The following is a 13,344-nucleotide window of genomic DNA, read 5'->3' on the forward strand; positions in this document are numbered from 1 at the left end:
CCTCGGCCAAAGAAGATGAGACTCCCCTTTGCGGTGAAGATAAAGTGGTTGAAAGCCATTGCAAAGAAGAATGCCCTGGCGGCACCCTGCTAGGTGTATGCCCGTGGTCGCCCCTGCAGGTGTTTATGCCGAGCATCTGGTAGAAAGGGCGACGAGTGAGGTCGCTCCCGAGGTCCTCCGATCGTGCAGGTGGGGCTAGGGGTGGACCTGCATCCTCCGATCGTGTAGGCAGGTATAGGAGGAGAGCTTCATCTTGTCGAGCACACTACAACAACCCTTATGGAGTATTAAGGGGCGTCTCCAGCTCCAATCGCGCGGGGCCTATCACGCCCCAAACTCGGAAACCAGGCCCACAAAATTTCTTATCGCTGAATCTGGTGCCGACAGCCTCTGTAGCACCTCATTCTCAGCTTCCATCGCCATACGCCAGATTCCGATCCTGGGATCCTATAAGGAGGATTTTCATAGTACATTTGTCTCATAAGAAGCATAACCACAAGTACACCCAAATCACAAAGGCAACATCATCATCACATATTTACTAATATAAATATTTGAATACAATGCTGAAAGGGAAATATATATGTCAAAAATCAAAGCTCCAAAAGACAGCTCTATGCTCCAAGCTCAACTCTGCTACGACCTAACGCTACCTGCAAGCATTTATCGTGAATGAGCTTATAGAAAGCTTAAAGGGTGGTGAAAGTGTATGAGCAGTATATGCGTGCTCAGAATATAATATCAGAGTAAACGAAAATACTGATAAGTCCACGAACCATACAATATCAGAGTAAGCAAAAATACTGATAAGTCCATAAAAATATTATCAACCTCATCCAGGATATGCGATGAAAAGACATATCAAGCCAATGTCATATACTGAGAAAGTAATGTAAATCGGCTATATAATGCGAAAACTTAATGAACCAAATATCAGATATCGAGGATACAATATAATATGCAATTCGAAAGAGCTATGAATACCATCAGCCTCATCTAGGTCATATAAATGCAGAAACATAGCAACCCAAAATGCCATATGCCGAGGATATAATGCAATATGCAATATGTGGTGCGAATAAAATGACCAAGCTGCAGTGTGACGTCGGGATGATAGTATGTGGTATCGCAGGCTATGGAGCCTATCACAAAGGACTTTTATCCAAACCAGTCCCATACCTAAATTTGGATAGATAGACTCAATGTGGTAAGTTCCTGATCTCAGGTTAGTCGCGCGCCCAAACCGAAATCCTGACCATTGTGAAAGTACACATAATAATTAGTTGCACACCACTAGCCCGAGTGGATAGTGAATGAATGAATATAATGTTGAGTATGCAACTCCTGCTTCATAAATCAGTACTCTAGATCTCTGGGTTCATCACTAGGGTCTAGTACACTCTACACCAACTTATTACTCCATCAAGCGCACAACTGGGTAAGTGAAAGAGACCTCACTATCCGCCTGCTAGTAGTATACCAATGCATACCTGGCCGTCAATAGCTGACCTAATTAGGAGCTGGTCAAACTCGGCCTAGCTATGCCTACTCTCTCAGGTGGGTAAGGCCACACCCCCTTCCAACCGACCACGACATAGTGAGAGACGCGGCCTACTGGTATTCGGCACTTGGGCGCTTATGTATCCACTCAGTCTCGACGTTGGAGCGTCCTCTGGTACCAAGATGGTTTAGGAATTTTCATTCAAGGCAATCATTCAGGGCAACCTATGGCAGCCCGATGCTAATAATAGATTTTCGGTGTCTCATCTGGTCATCCACGTTATGCCTGTGGAGGCTACGACCCTAATATCGCTAGGGCGTACAGTAATCACAACACATAATGCAAGATGCATAAGTCATACAATCCAGTCATGCATCAATCCTGCGCATACCGTGCGCTCATGTGAGACAATCTCCGCCTATCAGGGAGTCTCATAACAACATATCAATGACATATGCAATGGTCAACCACGTCTCATAACAAACATGTTGATGATGCATATGGGCATGTATTATGATGCTATGCTGTCACATACTCATAATCGGTATCGACAATCGGCACCGATAATCGGCATCGATAATCGACCTCGATAATCGGCCTCGACAATTAGAATTCAGACTTGATAATCAGAATCAGCCTTAACAATCGGAGTCAACCTCGTCAATCGAAATCGTCCTCAATAGTCAGAATTGGCCTCGATAATCGGAATCAGCCTCGACAATAGAATCGACAATCGGAGTTGGCCTTGACAATCGGAATCGGCCTCAACAGTCAGAACTGGCCTCGATAATCGGAGTCGGCCTCAACAATTGCAATCAACCTCAACAATTAGAATCAGCCTCAACAGTTGGAATTAACCTCGATAATTGGAATCGACAATCGGAATTAGCCTCTTCGCAAGGTGGGGTCCATAGATGGACGACCGATGATGGATTAAGCAATATCAATGGGGCTCATTCGTTTGGATTAACCCTCTAGAGAATGATGAAAACGGGCCTAACCAGGCTTAAGGGAAGGTTATAATGTGGACATTTAACTATCACTGCCCATCAATGTGGACATTCAACCAACATTGCTCCCAAGGAGTGGCCCACATAGGGCCAAACATATAGTGGGCCCACGACCTCACACAAAGGCCTAATATACATCATCATAGGACCTCACTCAAGGGCCCAAATACATCAAATGGGCCGAATCACATGGGCCGATTGAATGGGCTGAATTAAATGGGCCGTATCAAATGGGACGAATCATATGGGCCGAATCAAATGGACCGTATCAAATGGGCCGAATCACATGAGTCGATATAAATGGGCTAATCGAATGGGCCAAATCAAATGAGCCGTATCAAATGGGCTGGATCAAATAGGCCGTATCAAATGGGTCGAATCAAATGGGCTGTTACAAATGAGCCGATCGAATGGGCTGAATTAAATGGGCCAAATCACATGGGCCGTTCGAATGGGCCGAATTAAATGGGTCAATTCAATGGGCCAAGTCAAATGGGCCCAAACCAACCACACCAAAAATCATTTCAATAGTTGTAAGTGTAACATGTGTATCACTATACACTATTATTCCATGGGGCACATGGCCCACTAATGATGATCATCACTATCCAAACATTGGACGTGCAAATCAACACCATCTAAACATTGTCTATGTAAATCTGCACCATTCAAACATTGGACAGCACCGTCCAGCACAATCTAGACGGTGTGGATGAAATAAATACATTGTGGTGGTGTCCATGCTGGCAAAACAGGTGGACAACTTGGGTAAAACACATATAAGGTGGGTCCACAATGGACGGACGGTTTGGATCTAATACATACATCGTGGGAGGGCCCACCATCCCATTTAGATGGTGCGAATGAAATATATACCATGGTGGGACCCTCAAAACTTGGTGACGTCACTCAGTAGCTAAGAGGGTTGTTGGCTCACCGTCAGAAGCAGATGAACGGCTGGGATATAACGCATGCCCTATCCCACGCCCAGAAAATGGACGACCAGTGTGGTCATAACACATGCACTGAGGTGGGACAGTGCAGATGCAACACATGTATCACGGTGGCTCACGTCCAGTCAGTGAATGGACGCCCTGGATGTAGAATACATACATTAAAGGTAGGCCCCACCCCACACGTGTCACATGTGCAGAGTGGGTCCCATCGTCCTAAAAAAGGACGGATGATTGGATAGAGCACATACTTCAACGGCGGGTCCCACCGTCCAGTAATCTGGACGGTGATGATACAAAATACATACATCATTGTAGGCCCTACACGTGCAGCTGCTAGACATGTGGAATTACAACACACATCATTGTGGGCCCTACACGTGCAACTGCTAGACGTGTGGAATTACAACACATACATCATTGTGGGCCCTACACATGCAGCTGCTGGACGTGTGGAATTTCAACGCATACATCATTGTGGGCCCTACTCGTGCAGCTACTAGACGTGTGGAATTACAACACATACATCATTGTGGGGCCCTCGTCCAGCCAATGGACGGTGCAGGTGCAATGCACCAAATCAAGGCAGCCCCACACGGACGGTTGGATGAAACACATTCATCGGGTGTGGTCTGCTGGCCCACCGTCCAGATGGACGGTCTGGATATCAGAGGTGGGTCCCACGTTGCATGGATGCAGAACACATGCAGGATGGGCGGCATGAACACTTACATTATAGTGGAATCCCACCATACGAAAAACCTCTGGACGGTGAGGATAAAACATATAAATCATGGTGTGTCCCACCGTCCCTAATGGACGGTGGATATACATACCTTAAGGTGGACCCCATACGTCTAGTAGATGGATGGTGTGATGAAACACATACATTAGGGTGGTGCCACGTCAATGGCCCACCCGTTTTGGGTTCAAGCTGATATTTATGTTTTTCATTTCCACAGGTCCATCAAGGTGGGGTCCACAAACATGTGGCCCAACAGCTACATCTATCCAGGTGGGCCATAAAAAAAATAGAGAAAGAGAGAGAGAGATAAAGAGAGAGATCGGATGGTGGAGGGACCCTGCCACTATGGGCCCCTCATATGATCACAACACATATATGAAATGGGTCCCACTTGTACCAAACATCAAAGGTCAAGATCTACTCTAGAACACCCACCTTTGATCTCCTCTTCCTCCTTCTATCAATGCGATCTAGAGCTCCAAGGGGTGCGATTCAGCGGTCAAGATGGACTTTAGATGGTGGAGATGGGAGGTAGGAAGTGAGTCACACAAAGCTCTCTCATGGAGCTTGCTTGGACATGGGTTGCTTGCTCGGGAGAAATGAGAGAGATAAGAGAGATGAGAGAGATGAAAGATGTGAGTGATAGGTGAGAAGAGGTAGATGGAGTGGGTGTTGTAAGAAATGAGGATGGGAAGGCATGGGTTAGTTTGAAATTTGTGGAAAGGTGGAATGGGTTGGGAGAGAGAGAGTTGACTTGGGAAAAAGAGGGAATGGGTGCTTGTACTTGGGATAAGGTGAGGTGGCATTGGGGTATGGAGGATGTACTTGACTTGATTAATGTGACGAGTCGTAAAGATTTTTTCAGAATTTGCAATGCGCGGTGTTTCTTCGGAATGAACGCGGGCCCACATCTCCTGGCCTGGGTATCGCCTCGGTGCGTGAGACACCGCATTGGAATCGTGACAACGGCGCGGTCGCAAGAGTACAAGTCTCGAGTCGAGCCGACTCTGATATACGGGACATGAATTAGGATCGTACGCAAATGCTGATAACAGATCGCGGGTTACCAAAATTCGACCGGGAGGACCGAGGAGGTCTATGGAATAGTACGGGCTAGGATACGGGTCTTACAGGGCCCACATCCCTTAAGCATGCTCCCAAGGAAGGTGGTTGAATTGGAGTCTTCCCTTGCCTGTGTTAAGGAAGGCAAAGTTGAGGTTGCTCGAGCTCATGAGGGTATGTCCGAGCACTAAAGTTCGACTCCCGAGAGGGACACTACAGTGGGGGCATCATCGTCTGCACCCCTCCCAAGGCAATGGTCGTGCTGGCTAATTGGGGACGAGGCCATGTCCCTAAGGAGGAAGTGACTAAGATGCTCTCCCTACATCCTGACCTCCTTCTCAACAACCTGGCGTCCATACACATTAAGATGAGGTTGTCGTCGCTCTTTTTTTTATGGTGTGTGTGTGTGTGTGTATTTATATGTATTGACTTCCGTCCCCTTTTCTTTTTGCAGGGCGCACTTGAGGCCCTCACCCTCTGCCACCTTTCGACCGATTTGAAGGCCTGGTTGGAAGAAGCTAGCCAGAGGCTCGGGTTTGTTCAGACCGAGCTACGGGCGAAGGCTACAGAGTTGGAAGCAGCTACAAAGGCCTAGGCAGGGGCTCACGCTGAGGTGGAGGTTCTCCAGGAGGCCTTAAGGGTTTCCTTAGAGGATCGTGCAGCCATCACTTCTCCCCTAGCTGCTGAGTAGAGAGAGATAGCTAACCTGATAACTAGGGCCACCTAACTGGAGACAAGGGCCTTCGAAGTAAAGTCCCATTTAGCTAAGACGAGAGTTTGGGCAATTGAGGTGAAGGAGCACTTTGCGGATGCTAAAGCCAAGTTGGTGGAGGTCGAGGGCGTGATTCATGGAAGGGAGGCGGTTGTGGTGGAGGCCTTCAAGGCATCTGAAGAACATGTGGCTAAATTGGAGGAGACGTTCAGCGCTGACGTCGATATCCTGAGCTTGACTTAGGGTGTCTAGATGAGGATGCCACTAAGGCTTCTGATGTCGCTGCTCCTAAGGACAGGGAACTCCCATGTATATTTTATCTTTGTATCAATCTATTTTATTTAGTAGTCTTGTTTTTCTCTATTGATGAAAAGGAATATTTTCTCAGCTTGTTATCCTGCGTTTGGTGTGTGGTGTAGTTTACATATTTTCATTTGTTGATAGTCGAGCATGTAGACTTAATGGTCTTAGTAGATAACCTTAGTAGATTGATTGTCGAGCACAGAGACTTAGTAAAATATGGTCGAGCATGAAATTTTTTTCCTTTCATTCATAAAGGAAAGTTTTTATAGGTAGCAATCCATTGTCGGTCAGTAGCTAATATTTAAGGTGAAGAGTTGGTTCAACACATGGAGATATAGGTTTCCTCAGGTCCCTTCTTATTGATAGTAAATCTTTAGGTGCTTGACATTACATGGATGGGGTAAGGGTGGCACTTGCATGTTTTTCAGTCAGTTTGTCCTTGGGCGGACCACACCGGTGACCCTTTAGGATCCTTCTATAAGTGCTTATACTTAAAGCACATTTAGGATTGTCAAATTTCGTAGTCCCGAATGGATCACAAGCACTCATGAAGATGTTCTTCGATGACTCATGAAGACTATGTAAAGACTGGATCAACATCTTAAGGAAGACTCAACATCTGAAGCTTTAAATATGCATGGTTCGAAGTTTGAAGCATTTTGTATGTGTTAACCATAAAGTCGTATAATCTTAAAAAGACTATAGGTTAGGAGTATTTCTCATGGTGACATGATAAATATAATTCTAAGTAAAATACACTGAAGTTAGGCCAGTCTGACTTCTAGTTCGGCCCACCCAACACATTTCGGGCAAGTATACAGTAAGATATGATTTTCCGTGTTGAGTTCAGCTAGCCTGAAGTGTTCGATCAAGTTTCTAGCAACTTTAGATTTTTGATTCTTAGGGAGATTTGGCCTGCCGAACCCTGTGTTCGACTAGTAGAACTGGAGGTTCGGCCAGCCGAATTTTTGAAAAATCTTATCCCGCGAAATCCAAGTGCCGTTGGAACGATATTGTTGGAATTTGATTAGTCGAACTGAAAATCAGGCCAGCTAAATTTCTAAACCCTTTGACTATAAATAGATGCATTCTCTCATTCAATTCAAAAATGAAAAATTGTGAGCAATATACTCAAGTAAGGAGAGAAAGTCAGGGCCTTCTTAAGTTATTTGTGCGATAAATTTGATATTTAATTTAGCTTATACTATTCTCTTTCTAAAGTTAGTTTTAATCGTTTTCAATAGAGTAATCCATACTTTACTTGAGAATTAGAGAATTGAATTTGCAGTATTAGGTTTTTATTTATTACTTGAAATATATTAAATTCCTATATTCTTTTTGGGTTGAACACATATTCGTCTTCATCAATATCCCAAGAAAGAAAATTCCTGCAATCAAAGCTACAGTTACGTCTTCGACTCGGCATCTAAAGATAAGTACTGTGTTTACTTTTATTTCATTTGGGTTTTTCTGAGATAGCCTAAGAATCTCAGCGGGTTGTTTTGTAGTGAGCTCGTGAAAATCACAAATTGGGTTTTGTTGTGAAAGCCCATCAAAATCACAAGAACTTATAAGGTTGTTAGGGTGAACCTGTGAAAACCTTGAAATAGTGAAAGCCAAAATTACGTGGGTAGTGAGTGGAGTAGGTATGGGGTTAAGCGCCGAACCATTATAACTCTTTGTACATTGGTATAATTGATTATTTCTTTATTACTTTCCTTATAATTGATTATCTCTTGCTAAATTTGATGTCATAATCTCAAAGATGTCATGAAATAAGGTTATCATGCCTAAATATTTTAGGTAAAGGTTGTCCTACGAACTATTTGGAATTGAGATTTCAATACTTTAAGCAATTGAGAGTATTTGTTTATTTATTTCGCATATATATCAAAATATTTTGTATTGTCTTATTCACCCCCCCCCCCCCCCCCCCCCCAGGACATCTATAACTCGTTCTTTCACCTTCCCAACTTGACCCTAAGGCTCCCAAGCCAAGCTCCTTGGTGCTCTAAAAGATTTCTCAGAGTACCAAATCTCCTTCTCAGAATCTCGTACTTCGACCCTTATGTTATAATTTCAAGTAGCCTTCTGCTAATAGGTGGCTACGCTTAGTTGTGCCTTTTTCCCTTAGTTCTTCGAGCAAATCAAGACTTAGCGCCAATTGCGCAGTGTTTTCCTCCATATTGAACAGCTTGGTTCGCCCTAAGGGTATTTCAAATTTTATTGGGGACTATGACTTTTACATTGAAGGCTAGGGAGAATGGGGTTTCCCCAGTTGTTGAATGAGCGATGATTCGATATGCTAACAGGACGTGCGGTAGCTCTTCCGCCTAAGCCCCATTGAATTTCTCAAGCTTGATTTTGAGGTGGGTTTTTATAATCTTATTAATTGCCTCTACTTGTCCATTGGCCTGGGGGTGTTGAGGTGAACTGAAAGCATTATGAATGTTGTGCTTTTCACACAATCCCCAAAAATGAGCATTATCAAACTACATGCCATTGTCGATAACGATGGTGTGTGGGATGCTGAACTTGCAAACAATATTTCTCCACATGAAGTCCGTAGTCTTCTGTTCGATGATCCTGTCCAAAGTCTCGGCCTTCGTCCATTTGGTAAAGTAGTCGATGGCAATAATGGCAAATTTGGTTTGTTCCCTACCCATCGGTGGAGGTCTTATGATGTCGATCACCCACCGTGCAAAGGGCCAAGGGCTACATATTGGTGTCATTCGCTCAGGTGGCTATCATGATACAATTGTGAAGCGTTGGCACTTGTCACATCATGAACTGTTTCGCGTCTTCATGTATGATGGGCCAATAATATCTTTGTCGGATTACCTTATGTGCTAGGTCCCTTCTACCTGAATGGTTTTTACAAATTGTGAGACCCGTATCCTAGCCCGTCTATTTCGTAGGCTTCCGTGGTCATCTTGGTTGAATTCCGGTGATCCTCGATCTGTAATCGGCATTTATGCACGACCCTGAGTTGCATCTTATCAATCTAAGTCAGCTCGACCCAAGACTTGTATCCTTGCGACCGTGCCGTCGCTACGGTTCTGACGCCACATCTCGCATGCAGAGGCGATACCCGGGCTAAAAGATCTAGGCCTGCGGTCATTCCGAAGAAACGCTACGTGTTGTAAATTTCGAGAGAATCTCTACAACATGTCCCATCAATCAATCAATCAAGTACACACCCTATCTCAATTACATCACTCATACCCCATGCCACCTCAACCCCCTCACAAGTCAACTCTCTCTCTCCCCACCCATACCTCTTTTACACAAATTTCAACCCAACCCATGCTTTCCCATTCCCATCCCTTACAACAACCATTCCATCCATCCCTTTTCATCCATCATTTCTCTCTCTCTCTCATTTCTATCATCACTCTCTAACCCCATGAGAAACACCCAAACGTCCAAGATCTCCAAGCCTTCCCAAAACAACAAGTGTGGCCCACTTTCCCACCCTCTCATCTCCCATCTCAACCATTCATTCTTCATCAACCTCCATCAAAATTGAAGGCAAGGAGCATAGGAGTCTAAGGAGCTAAAGAAGGAGGCCAAATGTGGGTGAGCCACCATTGATTTCGATTTCTAAGGGCTCACTCATTGTGGGACCCACTTGATGTATACATTATTGTAACATCCTGGATTTTCACTGTTTTGGATTTTCAAAATTCCGTCAATTTTTATTTTATTTTATTATTTTATTTAATTTACCTAAATATTACTTAATAACCATTAGCACTCAATGTCAGTGTATACAGAGGTGGTACCAGTAAAGAGCCGCACCAGTTCGATGAATCAGCCATAAGAAGCCAATGAATCCGCCCGATCACTTGAACATCAGGTGTAGTGTAACGTCCTGCCCAACCAGAACAGTGTCCTGGGGCGTCCACGTAGGATTTGCTGCAGGACCATTCGTTTAAACTACTCATGGTTTGGTGCCACAACTAAATTAAGTTAGGATTAGCCTATTAGAGTAGACTAGTCGGGTTGTAATTGGGCCAAGTGCGGGCCGTCAAGCCAAATGGGCATTTACACTTGGCAGTAGCCCGTGCGGGCTATACCGCGACACGGAAAGGTCAGAAAATTATAAAAATTCAAGGGAGCATAGATCTCACTAGGCTTGGGGACCATCGCGGACCACGGACCCAGTGGACACCCAGAAGTGGAATCTGGCACTTGCCAGATGCGCCCCACCAATGCTAAAATTAGAATCTGGTACGTGTAAATAAAATAAAAATGTAAGATATTTGAGCCTTCAGATTTTTTCATAATTTACGATGAGGGTCTAATGTATTTTTCTACACCCACCCACAAAAATCTGGGTCCCGATCGTGGCACGGTGACCGTTGATCGCGAATCAGACCCGTGCGACCAAACTCTATATCTAATCATTCCTAAATTTTGCATGGCCCTTCATCGGGCCATGGAGCACCTATCCTATAAATTTCATGGTCAGAGGGCTGCCAGAATTGCCCCGGTTATCCAAACAAGCTCTAGACCACTCGTTGGTGGACCACTAGTTCCAAAACTATAAAATAATGTCCGTCTCGTTGGGCTTGACGTCCATTGCGAGAATCGGACCTGGGTACGGTCCAGAACCGGTCAACTTGAGCCAAAGGACGAGTGCATGAGAAGTGCAAATACCCTAAAGGAACGAGTTGGAACTTAAGTGAATTGAGTCGTCCACTCTTATGCAAAGTTAAAAATTTCAGACCGTCAGTTTGCGACCAAACTTTACCCATGGAGTAAGGATATTTCCCTACTCATATCCGTATAGCAGCGGCCCTGATCGACTATCGGTGACCGTTGAACAGACTTCTTATCATATCTGTCGATCGGCGGGCCAATCATATCCATACGTAGGTCATCATTAGAGCTAGCTATCCTACGGTGTATATTGACTTGTACACCTCATAGTGGGCCCTATAGCTTAGAAAAACCCTCTCATAGGTCTAGTATAGTAAAAACCCAACACTTGGGGTCATTTCCATCAAACCTGACACTATATAAAGGCCTTATTTAGGGCACCCCCTCCCCCATACGAATTTGCCCTAAGGAGCAAAGGGAGAGAGGAGAGAAAAAGGAGAAGGAAGAGAGGAAGAAGAGAAAAGAGGAGAAAGAGAGAAGGAAGAAGGGAGAGAAAGGTGGGCCAAAGGGAGATGAGATCTAGAAACCTCTCTTCCCTTTCCTCAAGAAACCCCACATCCACAAATGCAAGCGATTTCCATCCGATTAGGGAGGTAAGCACCCATCCTTCTTGTAATCCTTTGTGATGAGATAGGATTTGTATGAAATCCTAATATACAAGTGTATTGTCTTAGGATTCCGGCCGACCAATATCGAGTTTGGCGCTTCTAGGTCGTTTTTAAAGATCTCGACGATCCATAGGTGCGGACTATTACTCTTAGGTGACCTAGCACCAATTTTAATACGAGATTAATGATTTTGATTGCTTGGATGTTATTTTTGAAAGCCTAGAAAATCCTAGTAATTGTATGTTGGTTGAAATGGTATGGATTTATATGTTTGACTCTCTCTCTCTCATGATGTCATTTATGTTTCTCACGTGATTCGATGTATGGATGATCATATGCTCATGCCGTGTTGATTTTTATACGTTGTTGCTTCATATTTCGTATGATTTCATTACTCTTGTGTATATGATTTCTCAACATGGAGGAAGTGTTAATTTCCTCAATAACCCACACCACACACATACACTTTATTTATAATATTAATGATTTGCTTGTAGGAAAAATTTAAATTGTATGTTGAGTAACATGAGATCACGGTGTTGAATATGCTTGATGCAGCATTGGTAGTTGGCATGCTATAAGTCACTATTCCTACCCTTGGGTTGGTCAGGAACATGAGGAGAGCGAAGGTGGTTCCGTTGGTAGGACCACCTTGAGGCTAAACCCATGGGTTTGGACGAGTATGTGTGGGCGGCAGTAGCCAGGCTATATGGGTCGCTTGTACCCGATGTCGTTCCGCCACATTCTTGCCTGCGCTCGTACGGTTTAGTCCACTGGCTGACCACCTAGTTTGTTAACCTTGTTGCTCACATATGTATGGAAACTGGAACACTCCACCACCGTTGTAACCCATCGATACCGGATGGAATATTGATCCACAGTCTCGTGAGCCGGGCATGGTGGAATGGGACACTATGTCCGAGCTGTCGGCCTACGCTGGGGTGACGCGCCTCCCCGTAGTGACCCCGAGCGATCCCACATTCAGCACCCCCCACGTGCTTAAAGTCGGGGATGGGAGAAACCCGACGGGGTCAAGGATCCCGGGGTCTTGGCCTCACACATTGGGGGGCCTTGGCCTTGCAACTAGTTCAGGGCATTTGATATGTGGGGTGTATCAGATTCCCAAATCTGCTGGATGAATGGACTTAACTAAGAACCCAGTTAACATCATCATTACATGGCATTAGCTAGGTTGGCGACTCGGTAGTCGAGGTCGCATTGAGGGAGTGTTGGCATTAGCGATCGTTAGATGTTGTCGCACGAGGGAGCGTTGTGGTGAGGGCATACATCATATCATCTTGCATGCATGCACATTAACAAGACTAGATAGATGTTTATGATTGATTACTTTTCATTAAATTCTTATTATAATTGATGCCTGTTGCGACTTAAGGCTAATAGTACCCACTGAGTTGATCACTCACTCCCACTCTGGGACGGTGTTTTAAAACACCAACCAGACCTGTTCATAGATGCAGGTGATGCAGACTTCGTGGAGCCTGGCGATGCGAGCCTTGAGGAGGAAGACGAGTTTTCCTTACTTCCAGTCGATGAGCAGGACCCCGTCGAATCAGTAGATGGGTCGTTAGATTGCCGAGTAGCGGCTCAGATTTATTCTTTTAGTCATGTCATTCTTTTTGTGAATTTGTTAGGCGTCACCTTATGCGCCCGTTTGTATTCTTTTGGGCATGTATATATAAGTATAATTGATTTTCTTCTATTTCAGTAGACTTGTGTGGTTGTGCTTCATGTTCCAAGAAGCTCCAGGCTGCGCATTTAAACATA

Source organism: Magnolia sinica, chromosome 4 (genome assembly GCF_029962835.1).
Source record: "Magnolia sinica isolate HGM2019 chromosome 4, MsV1, whole genome shotgun sequence".
NCBI classification, from domain to species: Eukaryota; Viridiplantae; Streptophyta; class Magnoliopsida; order Magnoliales; family Magnoliaceae; genus Magnolia; species Magnolia sinica.